General features: G+C 38.4%; 1 protein-coding gene across 2 annotated transcripts in view; it reads left to right on the forward strand.

The window, feature by feature from the left end:
- The window catches only part of LOC126100622 (codanin-1), a 157,955-nt gene that overhangs the window by 53,258 nt on the left and 86,364 nt on the right, over nucleotides 1-18,333 (forward strand). The gene's annotated exons all lie outside the window — the stretch shown is intronic.

Raw genomic sequence — 18,333 nt, forward strand, 5'->3', positions numbered from 1 at the left:
TCATATTTGCTTTCTTTTTCTATCAGTCTGAACTTAGCATAGTTCTTGCTTGATCCATCTATCCTCCATTTGTCTGGCTAAATGCTTTGTCCATCTCTAATTCAAATACATTATAATCATAATTACATCTTCCTCTCAGTACTGTTCACTGATCAGTTAGCTTGTTTCCCATCCCTTTTCGTAATTCCCGATGTGAATCTCTTGATTGCTGACTTAGCAATTCTGTTTTCCAAGGTTCCTGCAGTAAAAGGTCATGTCGTACTGCTACAAGTGAAAACTGTTAATTAACAATTTTTCGTGTTTGTTGGTGTCGTGGTCTTCAGTCCGAAGACTGGTTTGATGCAGCTGTCTACACTACTCATTTTAGTCCTGTGCAAGCCTCTTCATGGCCACAAAACTACTGCAACCTAAGTGCTTTTTGAACCTGAATCCTGTACTCATCTCTTGGTCTCCCTCACATTTACCATCAGCACTGAACTGGTGGTCCTCTGATGTCTCAGAATGTCAACCGATCCCTTCTTTTAGTCAAGTTGTGCCACAATTTTTTTTTCTCCAGTTCTGTTCAGTACATGCGCATCAGGTACATGGTCTTCCCATCTAATCTTCAACATTTTTCCTGTAGCACCAAATTTCAAGGGCTTATATTCTCTTCTTGTCTGAACTGTTTATCACCCCTATATCATGTCCATACAATGCTACTCTCCAGGTAGATACCTTCAAAGAGACTTCCTAACACTGAAATCTATGTTTGGTGTTAATGAATTTCTCTTCATCGCAAATACTTTTCTCGCATTGCCCGTCTCCGTTTTATATTCTCTCTGCTTCGATCATCATCAGTTATTTTCTTGCTCAAATAGCGAAACTCATCTTCTACTGTTAGTATCTCGTTTTTCTGAATTTATTGCTACTACTTTCCATTATCCTTGTTTTGCTTTTGTTGATATTAATCATATATTCTCCTTTCAAGACACTGTCCATTCCATTCAACTGCTCTTGCGAGCACATTGGTGTGTCTGACAGAATTACAGTGTCAAGTTTTTATTTCTTCTCTGTTAACTTTAATTCTGTCTCAAAATTTATCTTTGGTTTCCTTTACTGTTTGCTCAATGCACAAAATAAATAACATCATGGATAGGCTACAGCCCTGCCTCACTCCCTTCTTTGTCTCTCAACTCTTTTTTTGTGTTTGTTATACAGTATTTTAGGGTTTATAATAATTAAATTTTTAGGGCTATTTTCAAACTTGCTGCATCAAGTTCTTCCATTTGTTTTTGAAGTTGATCTGCAGCACAGGCAGACAGTGCAGTGTCTTCTGCAAAACAAATGTGGCTTACTTATGTTGCATTTGCACATATTTCTACTTCTCACTGAATGCCAAAAGATAATATTGACTTGAGAGTTGATAGTTCTCTTGTTACATGATTGGCTCGTAAGCGGATTTTGTTGATCCCAGGATCTGTATCGTAGAAACACTCAGGTCTATACTGAGACTGCTGGGAGCGTGACTCTGCTTAGCTTTAACACCTTCACTTGTGTTACCAAACTATTCAGGCCGTGGCAGCCTTCTGTACCATGGATAGGGTTTTTAGAGCCCCTATTGTATGAATGAGATCCTAGGATGTTGGTCTATGACCTTACAGATAAAAGAAAATGAATCCAGTTTTCTGCCATAATTTTTTCTCAAATTTGTGCTACTGTGTTCTTCGTAGTTGAACAGCAATGCAGTTGTCTCCATCACCAAAAGAATTATGACATTGTGTGATGTGTTTCAAGAGAAAAGGAAATAATGAAGCAATGCAGTGAAGCCAAGAAACATGTCTTGTCAAATCAGTACAGCTGCTTCCTACTCCATTCTGTAACACCACCAGTGCCCAACTGATGTAGGCAGTTCCATCATAATACAAGTAAATCTATTTTGCTAGTAGGTGGCATTATAGGGGTGTGAACAAAAGAAAGCAGATGGTGAGTGAACTAACTGCAAACACAATAAAAGACATGGTTGTAAGAAATCCCCTGTTTAGTAGGTCGTGGAGTGGCAGCATACATATAAGTAGTATAATATAGCTTGATGACATGTAAAAGACTGCCTGATGGAGCCAGGGCATGGCAATATAAAGAGCATTTACTCAATTCACCCATGAGGGGCCATTGGCTATCAGCTTCAGGTGATTAAGTCACATCCACAGTTGGCAGCCTATGATGTGGGCCAGCGGTGGCCAAATGTGGGCCAGCAGTGGCCAAATGGTGCGATTCTCGAATGTGTGACATGCATTGTGGTTGTGGTGGCAGAGGTCTATTAATGTGCAGGTTAATACACAACTCCTTCCTTTACAGGAAGGGATAGGGGAGCTACCCAATGTCGACTCCAATATGACGCATTGTTGGTTGACAAATCCATAATGTCAGAAGTGGTCGTACTGGGTGCAAATAGTTACTGGTGCAGGTAGGCCTGTGAGTTGGAGCAGAAATGGCATGAATGCAAATATGTACATCTTCTGTCCTCTCCAGGAGTACAAAGAGATGACCCGTGTTTCCTGTATGCGGGATCATGTTGACATCCGATTCTTTGTGAGATTGCACGAGCCAGGCAGCTGTGGTGACTGGAGGGAGTGTAGGTGGCTCTGGAAGGTAGAGTTGGTGGAGGTGATGCCTGTGTCAGTGTAGGTGGTGTTGGTCTTAGTGGAGGAGGCACCTCTGGTGGTATATGAGGTGCCTGAGCCTGAGGATGTGCCAGTGAGGCCCGAGCGACCTCTCTTGTGAGAGAAGGCACCACAGAGGTGTCAAGAGGTGAGTTGCAATATCTGCATGAGGCTAGCTCACTGACAGAGCAGCTAGAGAACACGATGAGCGTACACGGCCTATGTGGTTTATTGCCCACAACAAACAGCAATGCTGGTGGAGGAGGGGACAGCACAGCGATCCACAAGTAGAAGGTGTCAGCATCCACCTAAGGATGCATCTGATTGTAGTAGCGTGCCACAAAGTGCTCGTCAGTACACACCATGAACACATGGTGTGTGCATTGGCTGTGGATGATGTGTGGATCTGGGAGCTCTGGGTGCAGACTGTGATGATGTTGGCACTGCTTCAGGACGCCTGTCTGGCAGCAGAAGATTGAGCACTGTCTGCATCTGCCGGCCATGCAATAGTTCCACTGAGCGCTTGTCCCTGTTTGGGGCCGTTCTGTAAGAACTAAGACAGAATGTAAGTGCCTCTTCTGCTGGAAATTCTATAACATATTTTTTTTTAAGTCCACACAAGATGATTTGCCTCACCATTGGGTTGCCAATGAAAGGGAGATGCCTTGATGTGGCAGGTGCCATTGGGTGAACAAAAATCGTTGAAAGATAGAGCCGAAAATGAGGACCATTATCTGAAACCACTGTACAAAGTAGGCCTTCGATAGAAAAAAATTGCTGACAACGCGTCGACCATTGCATCTGCTGTAGTAGATGGGACAGCGAACAACATAAGGAGGCTTGGAAAAGGCATCAAGAACTAACAACTGAGAAGTGTCTAAGAAAGGTCCAGCAAAGTCAGTATGGGTTCTTTCCCAAGGTAGTGTGTGCACTGACCGAGGGTAAAAAATAGTATGTGATGCTGCCTGCTGATTTGACCAGGCCATGATCAGGTGCTCCACCTTGCAATCAGTATCAGGCAAGAACATGGGGTGTAACCCCCCCTCCCGTCTGTCAACAGGAGAGACACCAACTAACAAGGAAAGACAATGATGGAAAGCATAGAAGTTCCACAATGGGTTGGATGTCTGGCCTGGCAGACAGTCAGGCCACATGTGTCGTATCAGATGCGCAACTTGTGTAAGCACGGCTGCTGATGCAATCCTGGAGCTCTTAATAGAAACCATCAGTAGTCTGCCTTGCTTATAGGTCAAGTTAAAAACATATATGTTTACCAAGTTGTAAGGCCACAGGGGAAAGTGTGGAACAATATTTGTTTTTAAGCTTCACATATGCATGTTCACAGGCCAGGACCACTTGGAAAGAATGTTTTTATGAAGCAACTGGTGCAGGTGATGAGAGTGGCTGCACATGTAGAAACCTGTGGTAGTATGCTATTTTACCAAGGAACAACTGTAGTTCCCACTAATTGGACAGGTGAGGCAAAGCTGTAACAGTGGTGACACGCTGTTCCAGTGGCCGAACGTGACTGAGATACACAACAGCAGGATGAAGAGATTGCGACTTTGTATAACACCCTGTAAGGCCTGTGGTTGCAAAACAGTAAACAGAGGACAGAGGTTACATAAGTCTTCTTCTGTCGTAGTGCCCATTACTACAGTATCATTAAGATAGTTGGTGCAGTGAGGAACCTCCACCTTGAGTTGCTCCAAACAGCATTGGAAAGTGGCTCGGGCACTAGCCACACCAAACATTAAACGTTGATATTGATAAATGCCAATGAGAGTGTTCATGGCAAGCAGTTGTTTAGATTCATCACCTAATGAAACCTGCAGGTTGGTCTCAGCTAAGACAATTTTGGAAAAGGCAGAGGGTAAATGTCAGCAATAGACTGTACCTTTAAAGTCTCCACAAAGTCAGAACTGACCCAACTCACTTGTGGAAATCAGTCAAAAGGCACCTAGAGATGTCAACCGATCAAATTTGGACTTAACTTTTTCACATAAGAACACAGGTATGAGCACGCCCGGAAAAAAATGCAACCAAGCCAAAGGTTTAAGCTTTATGTGTGCTGTGAAGTTGTTCACACACCCTAATCCCTCAGAAAACAATTTCAAAAATTCGGAATGTATAGAATTGACACCCTCATAAGGAACCAGAACTGATATAAGATGTAGTGTCAGTAATAGAAAATTCAAAAGCAACAAAAACGTCTAACCCAAATAAATTCTCAGTATAAAGATGCCAGTTGTGTTACCCATTGTGGCCTGTTGCTATGTGCAGAGGTGTGGTTCATTATCAGTGACTTCAACTTCCCCCCTCACTTTGAGTTGGTGGCCTGTAACATGGGAAACCTCAAAAGACTGAGCAATGTTTAAAACTTCTTCCAAGGAAGGATCATCAAATTGATGTGCTCTCTGATGAACTTCCTTATTGAGAGCTCGGTGCCTGATCACATTGTGTTCCAAGGAGTCTGAATAGGATTCCTTGGAGGTTTCAGTAATAAAGTGACATGGCTCAATCCTTGCAGTTCCACCACCCAAACCCAATATGACTGATGTTGTTGCTTGTGGCACTGGTAAAATTCAGAGTGGGCAGCAATGACATTGATATGCTTGCGATGATAAGAAGACAACAAACTAAACATGATGTCAAAAGAGAACGAGGCCGGTTCCTGCAAATCGACTATTTGACACAGCAACTGGTGCATGCAAGGAGCAATCTGTGACAAAAACAAAGCCATGCAGTTGTCCACACCTGTCACCCTAAATGCAACAAAGTGTTGATGCAGACTTTTCTCACAAGCTTCCAATCTTCAGCAGAGTCGTCATACAGTCAAAATGGCAGCAGGTGCACCTGAGATGGTGGAGCCTGAACAGTCAATGGAGGCACGAGTATTTCGAAGGTGGCTGTAGTAAGTTGCTGCTAGTGGAGAAGTGGTTGAAGTACTGCCTCCATGGAGAAGTTACACGAAAAAATAGTCACTGAAGTTGAGTACACAAAAGTTCTACTCATAGTCACTTGTGTTTTAACTCTGAACACAATAAAAGACATGGTTATAAGAAATCCACTATTTATTAGATCACAGTGTGACAGCATAGACATAAGTAGTATAACACAGCTTAGTGACATGTACAAGACTGCCAGCCAGAGCCAGTGCACAGCAATATCAAAAGCATTTGCCTACCGGAGGCTATTGGCTGTCAGCTGGAGGCAGAGCAGTTTAATGGCGTGACACTCTGATGTGTGGCACATGACACAGTGGATGCAGTGGAGGTGTAGTAATTTGTAACTTATTACAGTGAGGCAATGCACAATGGCAAGAAGCAGTGAACTACGTGACACTCCAGCACATAGTATCACTGTGCCAGATGTGCCTGTAGCTTTCACTTCTATATGCATGTACACTGTTCAGTGTTGTTTTTCATGTTAGTTTAAGTATGGTGATAGTACTTATGGTGACAGCACTCAGCCACAATAGCATTCGTTATGTGTGCCATAATACAAATACAAAAAATATCGTATTAAGAAGTGACAGCAAGAGTTTTCTGAGCATATAATACTAGGGAGACTCAGAGGCAGAAACAGTGGCCCAGTGCAGTGTTCACACAAAGTAGGGAACAGCTGGAGCGTGAATCGTGGAAGACAGACAGAGTGTACACTGGTGACGCCACAGAGTATTCTTGGTCTTCGTCTGCGCTGAGCGCTTCATACAGCCACCTTTTTCCATGCATACCATTGTAGTGAGAGTAATGCTTATGAAATCAGGAAAATTTTTAATGAAGGAATCAAATTGTACTAACAAGTTGGTAGCTGCAACATTTCAAGGTTGCTGGAATTTGAATGTAAAAAATTATACAAATCGAAATGGTACATAAATTTCAACCAAAATGTTAAAAGCAATAATACATGGCAAAATTGGGGTTACAAATAGATCGATAAGTATCAAACTTAAAGATGTGGAAGAAAAGGAACAGGAACATATTACGATAGCAAGGAACCATTGCCATTTGTGGTGTAGTAGCAGGAAATGCTTGTAACATTGAGTTTGGCATTACATCCACAGTACAAAAAATTATCAGTCATTGTACTTAAAATTTCTACCACAGCCATTAATGATGTAGTAGCAGGAAGTGTTTATAACATCAAGGTTGGTCATTACAACACAAAAAAATGGGTCACTGCAGTTAAAAATATCTGCCAATAAGGTCACTGCTCAAGCAGTTAAAGCTGCTGAAATTGGATGTAGGAATATGCACATATGGCAATATTCAGTATGCGAATTTCAACCAATATACAGTAGAGACTCAATTAACCTGACTAATTGTTGTCGTAAGCCATTTGGGTAGTCAAAAATCTGGATAATTGCATGTATGAAGACAGGCAGTTTTTGTATTATTAACACTAGGAAGATAACCCATGTCACCCGAACATAGTTATCTTTTAGTTATGTTGGCTTCTGATTATATTTCTAGGTTAATACATAATGTTAGGTGTTTATTCAAAACAACAAAAACAAATTAAACTTATTAAAATCAAGAAAAATCAATCTAATAAACACTTTTGTGTGTATACACCTACTTTCTTCAAATTACTAGAATACTGTAAACATATTCATGAAATAGCTGACAAAAGTCACATAGGACGGTCACTGTAGTTCAGTTTTATTCTAAATAATTTGTGGTTGTCATTTGAAGTGAACAGTTTTTCTTTTTATTGCTGCTATATCACAAATTCGTTTTGGTTGTAGTAGACCCATGGTATCACAACCTGTCTGTTTTTTGAACCATTTGAAAGCCATTTCTAGGCCTTGAAATGCTTTTGCATGAGATGGTCCTGCATAATTTTCTGTGCCTACATTTTCTTCTGCATTTTTCTTCTTGCATTTCCTGCTGTTCAGTTCCCTACAGTATGTTTTCAACAATTTTGACATCCATCATGATCAGAAAACCTTGATAATCACTGTTACAAATGAGCCACTCTTTCATATAATCACTATCATATTCCTAGCTCATTTCTATGTTCCAAAACAGAATCACCCAGGTCAGTTTTTGAATTTTCATGCTCCCATTTTAGTATTCTGTTCCAGGCGTCATTCAGAGTCTTTCTTTCAATCCATTCCCATGCATCTACAGACATGTAACAACACTCCTTTAAATTTGTTTGCTTGAAAAATGACAAAAATACTTCTATATTATTTTCATCAACAGATGACAATCTATGTAATAGTTGTTTTATGTTTCAATAACACTTTGATTCATTGGTTGTGGCCAAAGATTTCACATTAGAAGGCAAAAATTGTATTGTTAACATCCCGTTTGCTCTCTCTAACAGTTCAGCCAGTAAAAGTGGGACTTATTCTTGTTTACCTAGTTTGTTTTGAATTTTATTTTCTTTAGGGATGAAAATGTTTTCATACCTGTCAGTGAATATTTTGGTGTACATTCAGTTGCATTTTTGGTTTTTATAAATTAAGGTATCCTGATATTTTTGAAGAATCTGGGGCTTTAGGATCTACCAATGAGGAGTAAAGGCATTCCATGAAGATCCCAGTAGCGTTTGTGCAAACAAATATCATTAATCACTCTTTACTATTTTTATATCCTGGAGTTGAACTCTCTTGCCAAGATGCTAAAGATTGTGACGGTAATGATTTCTAATTTAATCTGGTTTCATAAGCATTGTAAGCAAACTCCAAGTCATAGTCATGTTCGTCCACTTCTTTTTTAAAACCATATGTAAAAGAATTTGTTGCATCTACGTCAACTGATGTTTTTTTTTTTTTTTTCTCCTTGTATTTCCAATTCTTGAATTTTCTGACAAGATTTAAATTTTGCAACCATCTGTTACATGTCACAAATGATTCATCGTCACCTATTTTCTTATTTTAACTGTAATGCCTTTTCAAAGAGCAGAGGATCAGATGTCTTCACTATCAGGTTTGCAAGTGTACTTCAAAACTGAATTGGTATTCTTCTGAATATCATTTATCATAGAAATACCTACACCATACTTCACAGCTAACTTACAACCAGTTTCTCCTTTTTAATGAATGAATGCTGTTTTATTTTCTCTGTAAGCACTAACACCACTCTCTTGCACTTTGACATTTTTAAATACAGATGCAACTTGGTGCAGTGACATGGTTACTCGCAACTGTAACTCAAACAATAATGAAACATGTGCTGTCTAACTCAAACAATAATGAAACACATAGGGCAGAGATCATGCTTGGTGCAGGAGGGTAGTGCCAGTGCGACATGTCAGTGCACACACAGACTAGAGTACAAAGATATTCCCTCGCAGTTGACAATCTGGATAATTGCTAATCCATATAAATCAGATCCAGGTAATTGAGTCTCCACTGTATTTGAAAACAATAGTACGTAACAGTCAAGATAATAAAAGATCAAAAAAGAAATGATAAAGAAAGGGAAAAGTCACATTTATTACAATTAAAAGGAACAACTATAAATATGGCTTAGTGGAAAGTTACACTTGTAACATAGTGAGCAACAGTCGCTGCATTGTACTACAAAACATTGATCAGTTACTGCAGTTTTGTTAACAACCCCAAATGAAACAGAACAGAGCCACATCAGTGACACCACAAGTACTGCTGATCACAGCACACAGCACCCAACACAAAATTAAATTGAAAAAGTCATGGCTCACCACCAAGAATTGCTGATAATTTTTTTATGTACAGCCAGTAGTTTTTATATTATTTGGCACCATTGATTTTATATTGCCTTTCATGTTGTTGTAAATATCATTGTACCTAATGATGGTCTGTGGACTGAAACTGGTGGTATAAAAAAGAAATTTTTGTCACCAGCTCTTGGCAGTGAATTACTTCTTCAAATATTTACCACTTGTAGGGCACCACATTCTTAAAACAATATAAATTGTGTAATTTCTAAGGAAAAATATTATACAATTTGAAATGAGACAGATAAGGAACAAAATATAACATGAAACAACATGTTGTGTTTAACACAAGTACTGTGTATGGTTCAAAAAGTTAAGTAAAATGTGTCTTTGGTGACCAGTTTTATCATACAGTGATAATCCAGTGCAGTGCTGTTTAATTAACCTACAGAGGATCAGAGTTAACCAAAGTGACCATCACATATGGAAAAAAATCTGCTGAAGCCACTTTTTTTCCTCTTATAATCTGATCATCTTATTTTTTGTGGTGTGGCAGGATGTCAGTTTCTTCGAGGACGTCAAGTCTGGTGCCCTTCAGTGCTGAATGTAAACTTTCCATACTTCCTTCAGTAGACTGTAGTATGTAATTATTTTCTCTAAGATGGCATCATAACACTCAAATTATTAACATAAGTGGGCCTCCTGAAATACGTGTTGAAATCATGCCATCCACTCAATATAACAGTCTTGGTGAGACTTTCAACTTGTAAATGCCTACTCTGTTAGTCCTTCATTGCCAGCCTGGTTGGAGACATGAACCCAACATTCTTTGCAATAGTGTCATGTTCTGTTGTACATGCATGGAACATTTGACTCTTTTTGTTTTTGTTGAGGCGCAGATGGTTTTTGTGCAGTTACTGCTGAAAGAATGGAATGCAAAAACCTACGTATCTTTCTTGCTTTATATCCATTGACCTAGTCAACTTGGATAATAGTACTGAGTTCTTGATCATGTGCATCATGGCTAAGGTTTAACTTTGCTGGCCTATGTAACATAACATGAAAATAAAGAGTTATATTGCACCAAGGGGTGATTTTGAGACCATTATAGTATGGCTGTTACTGTAGTGACCATGCATGTAGTGTGTACCCAGGTGAAGTGCTCTGTTAGCTTCAATCGCTGTCTCAGTCTTTCTCCATGTGGAAAGCTCAGCTTATTCACAAGTACTTTCAATTTCAGGAGCAACATTTGCTAATTGACTGCTGAGTTAGGTGAGGAGCAGTGCCATATTGTAAGCCCTTGTTTAACAAGAGACAGTCTAATAGCTCAGTGTCATTTAAGTATTCGCTCTTCAAATTTATGTTTACTAATATTACAAGAGTTACCCTAATTATTAGAGTGATATATATTAACAGCCAAAGTTTTCATTGGTGCCTGAGAAATACGGATTACTGTTCAGCCTCAGTGTATAAGAAAATTGTGACAAAAGTTAGAAGTTATATTAGGATCACTTGAAGTTGCATGGCTTGAATATTACTTAAATGCTTCACTTTATATGTGTCTCTAATCTCATTTCTTAACACAAGTATTTTCAAACCGAGATTTGATTTGTAATCCATTGACAGATGAGTTTTACTTGGCTCAGAATAACACCATTGGATGCATATTGTTTACTGAATCTAATTTTATCTAATTTTCATAACATTATGCATGATGTTACATTTAAAAATATACCACAGTTTTACTTTTCCATATGCCAAACAAAGCAGATATTTTATCACTTTAGATGAAAGACTTCTTGGTTATTTGTAACTAAATAGTGTGATCTTAGTACACATGAAACATGAATTTCTGTACGTATGTCAGACAGCATATTGTTTTTGCTATCACATACATTAGCACTGCAAGCCACTTGCTCAGATTTGGCTAGTAAATAATGGAAAATCCAGGATGGATTAATTGTGTTTCTTATTTCAAGTCCAGCCTCACACAAGCCATCTATCCTTCCCAGCACACCTACATAGTTGTTTCCTATTCTCTGCTCCTCTCCTTTTACCCCCGCAGCTGCACCTAGCAGCCCACTATCCGTACCCTCCATGTCTCTACATACCCCACAGGCAGCATTGCAGTATCTTCCCCCATTTGTACCTAGTTATTCCTCTCTCTCGCTACCCTCTGCACGTTCTTTACTCTGCTATCCACCACAGCAGAGATTGCTGCTCACTGCAGTCAAAGTTGGGCCTTTACACCCAGAGACGACAGTGTCCCTGTGTGTGTGTGTGTGTGTGTGTGTGTGTGTGTGTGTGTGTGTGTGTGTGTGTGTCCGGAAGGCAAAGGGCGAGTAGCTTTTTTTTCTGGTTGTGCGAGAGGAGCAATTGGTTTCTTTCTTTCTTTCTTCTTCTTCCTCTTATTTTTTAAATGTAGTAGGGAGCTTTTGCTGGTGTGTGTTTGTTCATTTATCACATGTTTGTTTTCAGTGATCGCTCTCTGAATGTGGAAGTTTTCTTGCGTTTGTATAAGATGTTTGTCATGGTTGCTTATTCTCATTATTTTCATTTGTTGTTCCATGTTTTTAGGATGGTGGTCATAGTGTTTTAAATGTTCTGCAAATGTGGAATGGTTTGTTTCATGCTTCCAACATCTGATATGTTTTTTGTACATCGTGTTTTAAAATTCTGGTATGTCATGCCTATGTATACTGCATCACATTCAAGTTTATATATGCCTGATTGTTGAAATTTGTCCCTCTTGGTAGCTGGTTGGCTTAGGTGTGATTGGAGGGTCTGCCCAGACTTATATGCTATTTGGAAGCCCTGTCTCTTTAGGATGTTTGCAAGTCTGTGTGTTAGTTTGTGTGTGTAGGTAATGGTGAACCATCTGGTTCTTTTCTGTGTGGCATTGTCATTGTGTGTGTTTGTTGAGTGTGTTTGTAAGTTTTCAGCTTGTGAGTTCTCTTGTATTCTGGAAATGTTGTGTTTTGTTTTGTATTAGTGTTTTTATTTTCTGATTGAGCCTGTGTACTACATGTGTGTCATACGCATTGTTCCTAGCTATTTATATGATTGTACTGATTTCTTTTTCATAGTTTCTCTTGTTGAATGGGATTCTGTTTAATCTATGTAACATATGTCTTAGTGCTGCCAGATTCTGTCTGTGGGGATGGTTAGATGTGGAATGTATTATTGTGTCTGTGTCTGTTGGTTTTCTAAAGATATTAAATGTATGTTTGCCATTTTCTTTTTTTATTGTAATGTCAAGAAAATTTATTTGATTTTCTTTTTCTTTTTCAAGTGTGAATTTTATGTTCTGAAGAGCTTTGTTGATTTCCGAATGGAGTTTATCTATTTTTTCACTTGGCTCATCTACCAGACAAATAATGTCATCCACATATCTGTACCAATATATGATTTTGAAACTGATTTTCTAGATGACTGATGAGAATGTTTGCTAGTGTACCTAATATTGGGGATCTCATGGGCAGTCCATCACTTTGTAGATAATATTCTTTCTCAGACTGAAAGTAGTTTCGTTAAGTTGTCAGTCTGAGCATATTTGTTATTTCTTTTATTGCATCTGTGGTGATGTTGCTGTGGGATGAGAGATTTTGTTCTATGATTTCTATTGTTTCTGTGATAGGGACAGAGGTATTCATATTTTCTATGTCGAATGAAACCAGTGATGCTGTGTGTGGTACCTGTATGTTTTCTATTAAGTTTCCTGTGTTTATCACTGTTCTGTTGTTTTCTAATTTTTAGTGTTTTGTAACTAACTTTTGGAGGTGTTTGGCTATGTGGTATGTTTGGGGCTTTCTTGAAGTTGATAACAGCTCTCATTGGCATTCTGTCTTTATGTGCTTTTGGTTGACGGCGGAGTGTTGGTGCTTGTGGGTTTTTCTGCGTTATGTAGTATTTCTGTTTGTCTGTGAGTGTGTGTTCAGTGTTTTTCAGTGCTCTTTTCACATTTACCTGGAATCGTGTAGTTGGATCTGACTTCAGTTTTTGTATGGCATTGGTGTTTATGTATTCCTTGGTTTTTGTGATGTATTGCTCTTTACCCATGAGTACTGTTACATTTCCCTTGTCTGCTCTTGTTATTAATTGTTATTGTTTGTTAACTTTTGTTTTAACCTTTTCATAGTGGCTGCTTCTGTTTAGTTGTTCTTATTGTGTGTCTGCTGTGTTTGTTTTATGATGCCTTTTATTTCTTCTTTTACTAGTTCTCTTGTCAGTCCTATGTTTATTTCACAATTATTTTGTTGTTCTTCATAAGTAAAAATTATCAATATACCATAATATTACACACAACTGAGGAAGACAGGACTACAAAAGTTGAAAACTGTGTTCATTATATTTCACTGTTGCATTGTGAACCCAGCTTATGTATTTCTGTTGCGTAGAAACTGTGGTAATTTAAATACAGCATTATAAATTTCTTTACAAGGATACAGTGAAACACTGTCTTAATTAAAAAGGAATATAGGAGAAATTAATCTACAAAAGAAGCACACTATCAATTATAGATGGAAAAGCTTTCTACCAGGCAGTAGTAGTCCATAGAATATTTTATAAGGCAATTACTCTACCACAAATGGTTGGTTTCTGCTTCCTGTGTGACATGTGATTGCCCATATCCTTCTTTCTGCTTTTCTCTCCCTGTTCCCTCTGTCCCTTTTCCTTGTTCTGCTGCCTTCCTTTCATTCTTCACAGGTGTATATTTTCTTGTTTCCCTCTCTCTTATATTGTATAGCTTACCTTCTTGTGGTTTTGTTGATTTGGATTGTTTTCCACTGTATGCTTCTGCTTTCCCTTTTCTGTGTCAGTAATCTTCTTTTTATATGCTTATAATTCCATTCTGCACCTCTTTTATTTCTAAATTTTTAAGTTTTATCTCTAACACACAACACTTGTAACTACTAATGTTTTCCAATCTCATCAGTTGTTAACATTTAATTGTTGATTTCCACTGTTTCTGACCTGTGTTGCAATTTCACCAATTGTAAATATTTCATTGTGGGTTTCCACCTGTTTCTGACCTATTTTCATTTACTCAACATCGTCTATCATTTTCCTGTTAATATGAAAAGATTTCTGCTCCTATGTAACCCTCTTCTCTCTCATTTCCTGAATGAATATCTGGTCTTGAAAGCTATACCATTTACATCGGCTTTTGCTTCTTTGTTGCCACAGGTAAACAGAAGAATATTCTGTCTTTACATTTCATTGTGATTTTGCCCAGTGATAATGATTTTTTTTTTAATTAAAAAAACATGAAGTACAAAACATTTCCAAAAAATTAAATATATTTTTTACAGTGTTGAAAAATAAAAGTTCACGTAATTTTTGAAGAGAGATAAAATAGGCATATAAAAAAAATGCATGTCACAAAGACAGCACCCCAGCAAAAAGTATAAGATAATCTTGAAACTTCAGGATAAGAGAAGAAAAGGCAGGTGAAGATAGGAATAGGTTAGGACATTCAGAGTAACAGTGAAATAGGACTTCACAGAAAATTTGTGTCATGAAGGAATCACCTTTTCCCAGCTTGGTGCACCTACCCCTCCCCCCACCCCTTACCATCACCACCACCATCACTACCACTACCACCCCCTCCTCCACCTCCACACTCCATCACCACTCTCATTCGATTGGGTTTTCTTTTTAGATCCTTCAGTGTATGGTACTGTTCATGACGCTCGCTTTTTTTGTTAAATAGATGTTGTGTGTCTATTTGTTTCAGAGACCAGAAGAAAGTAATATTGAGCATAATTAATTTTATATTGTCATCACAATTCTGCATCACTTCTTTTGAGAGTACATCATTGTGAACATGTTTGTATGTAACACAGTAGAGAATTAATGGTAAAATATAGTATCGTCATAATGGGGTGTAAAAAAAAGTGCTATGAGCCATAGCTGATCTATCTAATATACACTTCACTTCGCCAAACATACTGGTATCTTGCATTGCAATAAAGCAACAAGAGGGTAACACAGATTCAATCAATGAATTACTATTAAAAACTGTTCACAGATTTTTTAAAAAAAGGTAGAACTCAGTTTTATTTTCCATATCAGGCCGTGTGACAGGGTGTTGACCGTAGTCATGGGAACAAAGTGCTCAAGCCTCTTGTAATATCTATTTCTTTCTGCATACATTTCTGTAATTCAGTCCTTAACTTTCCTTTTTTATAGTTTGGGTCTTTAATCTGTTAATTACTGATGACTCACTGTATTGGATGGCATAGTAGTTACAGCCCTCAGTTGGGAATAATGTGTTTCAAATCCCCAGCTGACCATCCCGATTCAGCTTTGCCATGATTTTCATAAACTACTTAAGGTGAATGCTGGAATGATTCTTTTGAAAAAGACTGGTTGAATTTGATTTCCATCCTTGTCCAGTCCAAGACTATGCTCTGCTTCTGGTGACTTGAACATCAGTGGAACTCTTAACTTCCTCACACAGCTCATTAATAATACATTAGAACATGTATCTAAGTTGTTAGCTCTTATTTATTTCATTTTACTTCCTCTACATGTTTGATTACTAGTGATGGAAGAGTGTGATATGTCTCATTTGCACCGAGGTGCCAAAAGTCGTGTATACAGATGGTGCTAGTATCGCGTACACAAGGTTTAAAAGGACAGTGCATCGACAGAGTTGTCATTTGTTCTCGGCTGATTCATGTAAAAAGGTTTCCGATGTGATTATAGCCCTGCAATGGGTATTAACAGACTTCAAATGCATAATGGTATTTGTAACCAGATGCTTGGGACATTCCATTTCAGATTTCAAGATCCGCAGTGTCAACAGTATGCTTAGAATACCAAATTTCAGGCATTACCTCTCATCATGGACAAGGCAGTGGCCGATGGCCCTCACTACTTCCCTTAATGACCAATAGCAGCAGTGCCTGCGTAGAGTTGTCAGTGCCAATAGACAAGCAACACTATGTGACAGAACTGCAGGAATCCATGTGGGTCATACGATGAACATTTTTATTAGGACAGTCGAGCGAAATTTGGCATTAATGGGCTATAGCAGCAGACCATTGACGTGAGTGCCTTTGCTAACAGCACGACATCACCTGCGGCGCCTCTCCTGGGCTCGTGAGTATATGGGTTGGACCCTGGATGACTTTAAAACTGTAGCCTGGTCAGATGAGTCCCGATGTAAGTTGGTAAGGGCTGATGATAGGGATCAGGTTTGTCACAGACCCATTGAGGCCATGGATCCAATTTTTCAACAAGGCACTGTGCAAGTTGGTGGTGGCTCCATAGTGATGGGGGCTGTGTTTGTATGGAATGAACTGGGATCTCTGCAGCCGTTCATGAACGTCATGTTCACAAACAACAATGGAATTTTTATGGACAATGATGCGCCATGTCAGTAGGTCGCGATTGGTTTGAAGAAATTTCTGGACAGTTTGAGCGAATGATTTGGCCATCCATATTGCCCAGCATGAATGCTGTTAAACATTTATGGGACATAATTGAGAGGTCAATTCATGTATAAATCTTGCAGCAGCAACACTTTCATAATTGTAAACAGTTATAGAGGCGGCATGGCTCACTATTTCTGCAGGGGTCTTCCTATGGCTTGTTGAGACCATGTCACATCAAGTTGCTGTGTTACACTGGGCAAATTTAGCCACTTTTGATTTGAATTGTAGAAAGTTAAACCAGTAAGTTGTAAATATTAAAAAGTATGGTGGTAGAGACAGCCAAGGAAAGGAAAGGAAAGGAAAGTTAGAAATAATAAGTATAGTTCATTTTAATTTTCATTTTGCATAAAAGTAGTTTATCATGTATTCCTCCAAGACTTGAGTTATTACTAGAACTAGGATTTTTAGGTGCTGAACCTTAAATTTTTGTCTGCTGTTTGAATATTTGTGAATGATTTATCATGCAAATAAAACATGAAATAAACTCTCTTAACTGTGATTTTGTCATGCGTATTTTCAATGTCAATAGTTTTTGCGACTATTTACAGTATCAGCACATTTTTCAAATTTTTTTCTTTATTTTCTACACTTCGAACTCTTTCATGACAGATTTTGCTTATGCTATTGTGAGACCCTCTGCTGAATGTACAGGTTTTGGCCTGATGGAGTTTATCAGGGAAGACATCTACTGCCACTTTTGCCAAGCATTTTGACAATTAATAAATAATAAGAGAGACAGATATGTCCCACTTGATTCCTGTGGGCTGTTGTATAGAATAGTTATTCTGAAAATTTATGTTGTCTGGTGGAAATAAATACTTTTAACTGTCACCAATGAACTGCAAATATCAGCAACATTTCATTGACAGACTTGTGTGCTTCATTTGCACTTATTGTAAAGTGCTCACTTATCAATTGAGTTGCTTTCCGATTGATTACATTGATGTAGAAGAATTTGAGAAGTTACTGTAATACTTTCTGTAGAAATATGCGCATAGTCAAGAAAGAAACTTAATGTAGTAACATCTAAAATCAATGAAACTACAAGGTATGCCCATTTCTATTGTTTATGTGAATAAATCTTGGAAATTACAAAAATTCCTGACAAGCAGATTACTTAGCATATCATTTCTAACAGTGCTCGCTGAAGTGATTGTTTGTAGTGTATTCAAAGTGAGCACTGGGAGAAAGTGTGACACTGTAACTAGTAAGCAGTGACAAAATACAGGGAACGAATTTGTAATAAGGTGCAGCACCTTTAATCTCTCAGTTGATGAAAAACAGCAACAAAATCGTGTTCTGCTACATGTAAAAAGCACAAAGCACACCAATAATAAGGAATTACGTCATGGATACGGTACAGTGAGACAGTGGTCTGTACTGTATTCCCCTCTCCGAGAGCAACGATCCTATTATGACATCATAGCTGAAGAAGTAAAAGTCTATTGCCAGGTAGAGTGTTCTAAATGAGTTCTGCCTTCAGCCTCTATATTGAAGAAAAAAAAAAAGTACCACAAATCAGACAAGTAATAGCTCTATAAAACTGTATGTGTATTGAATATTTTAATGGGACACCTGAATGAAGGGCAAGTGAAGCCCAC

The sequence above is a fragment of the Schistocerca cancellata genome, chromosome 9 (genome assembly GCF_023864275.1).
Source record: "Schistocerca cancellata isolate TAMUIC-IGC-003103 chromosome 9, iqSchCanc2.1, whole genome shotgun sequence".
Taxonomy (NCBI): Eukaryota; Metazoa; Arthropoda; class Insecta; order Orthoptera; family Acrididae; genus Schistocerca; species Schistocerca cancellata.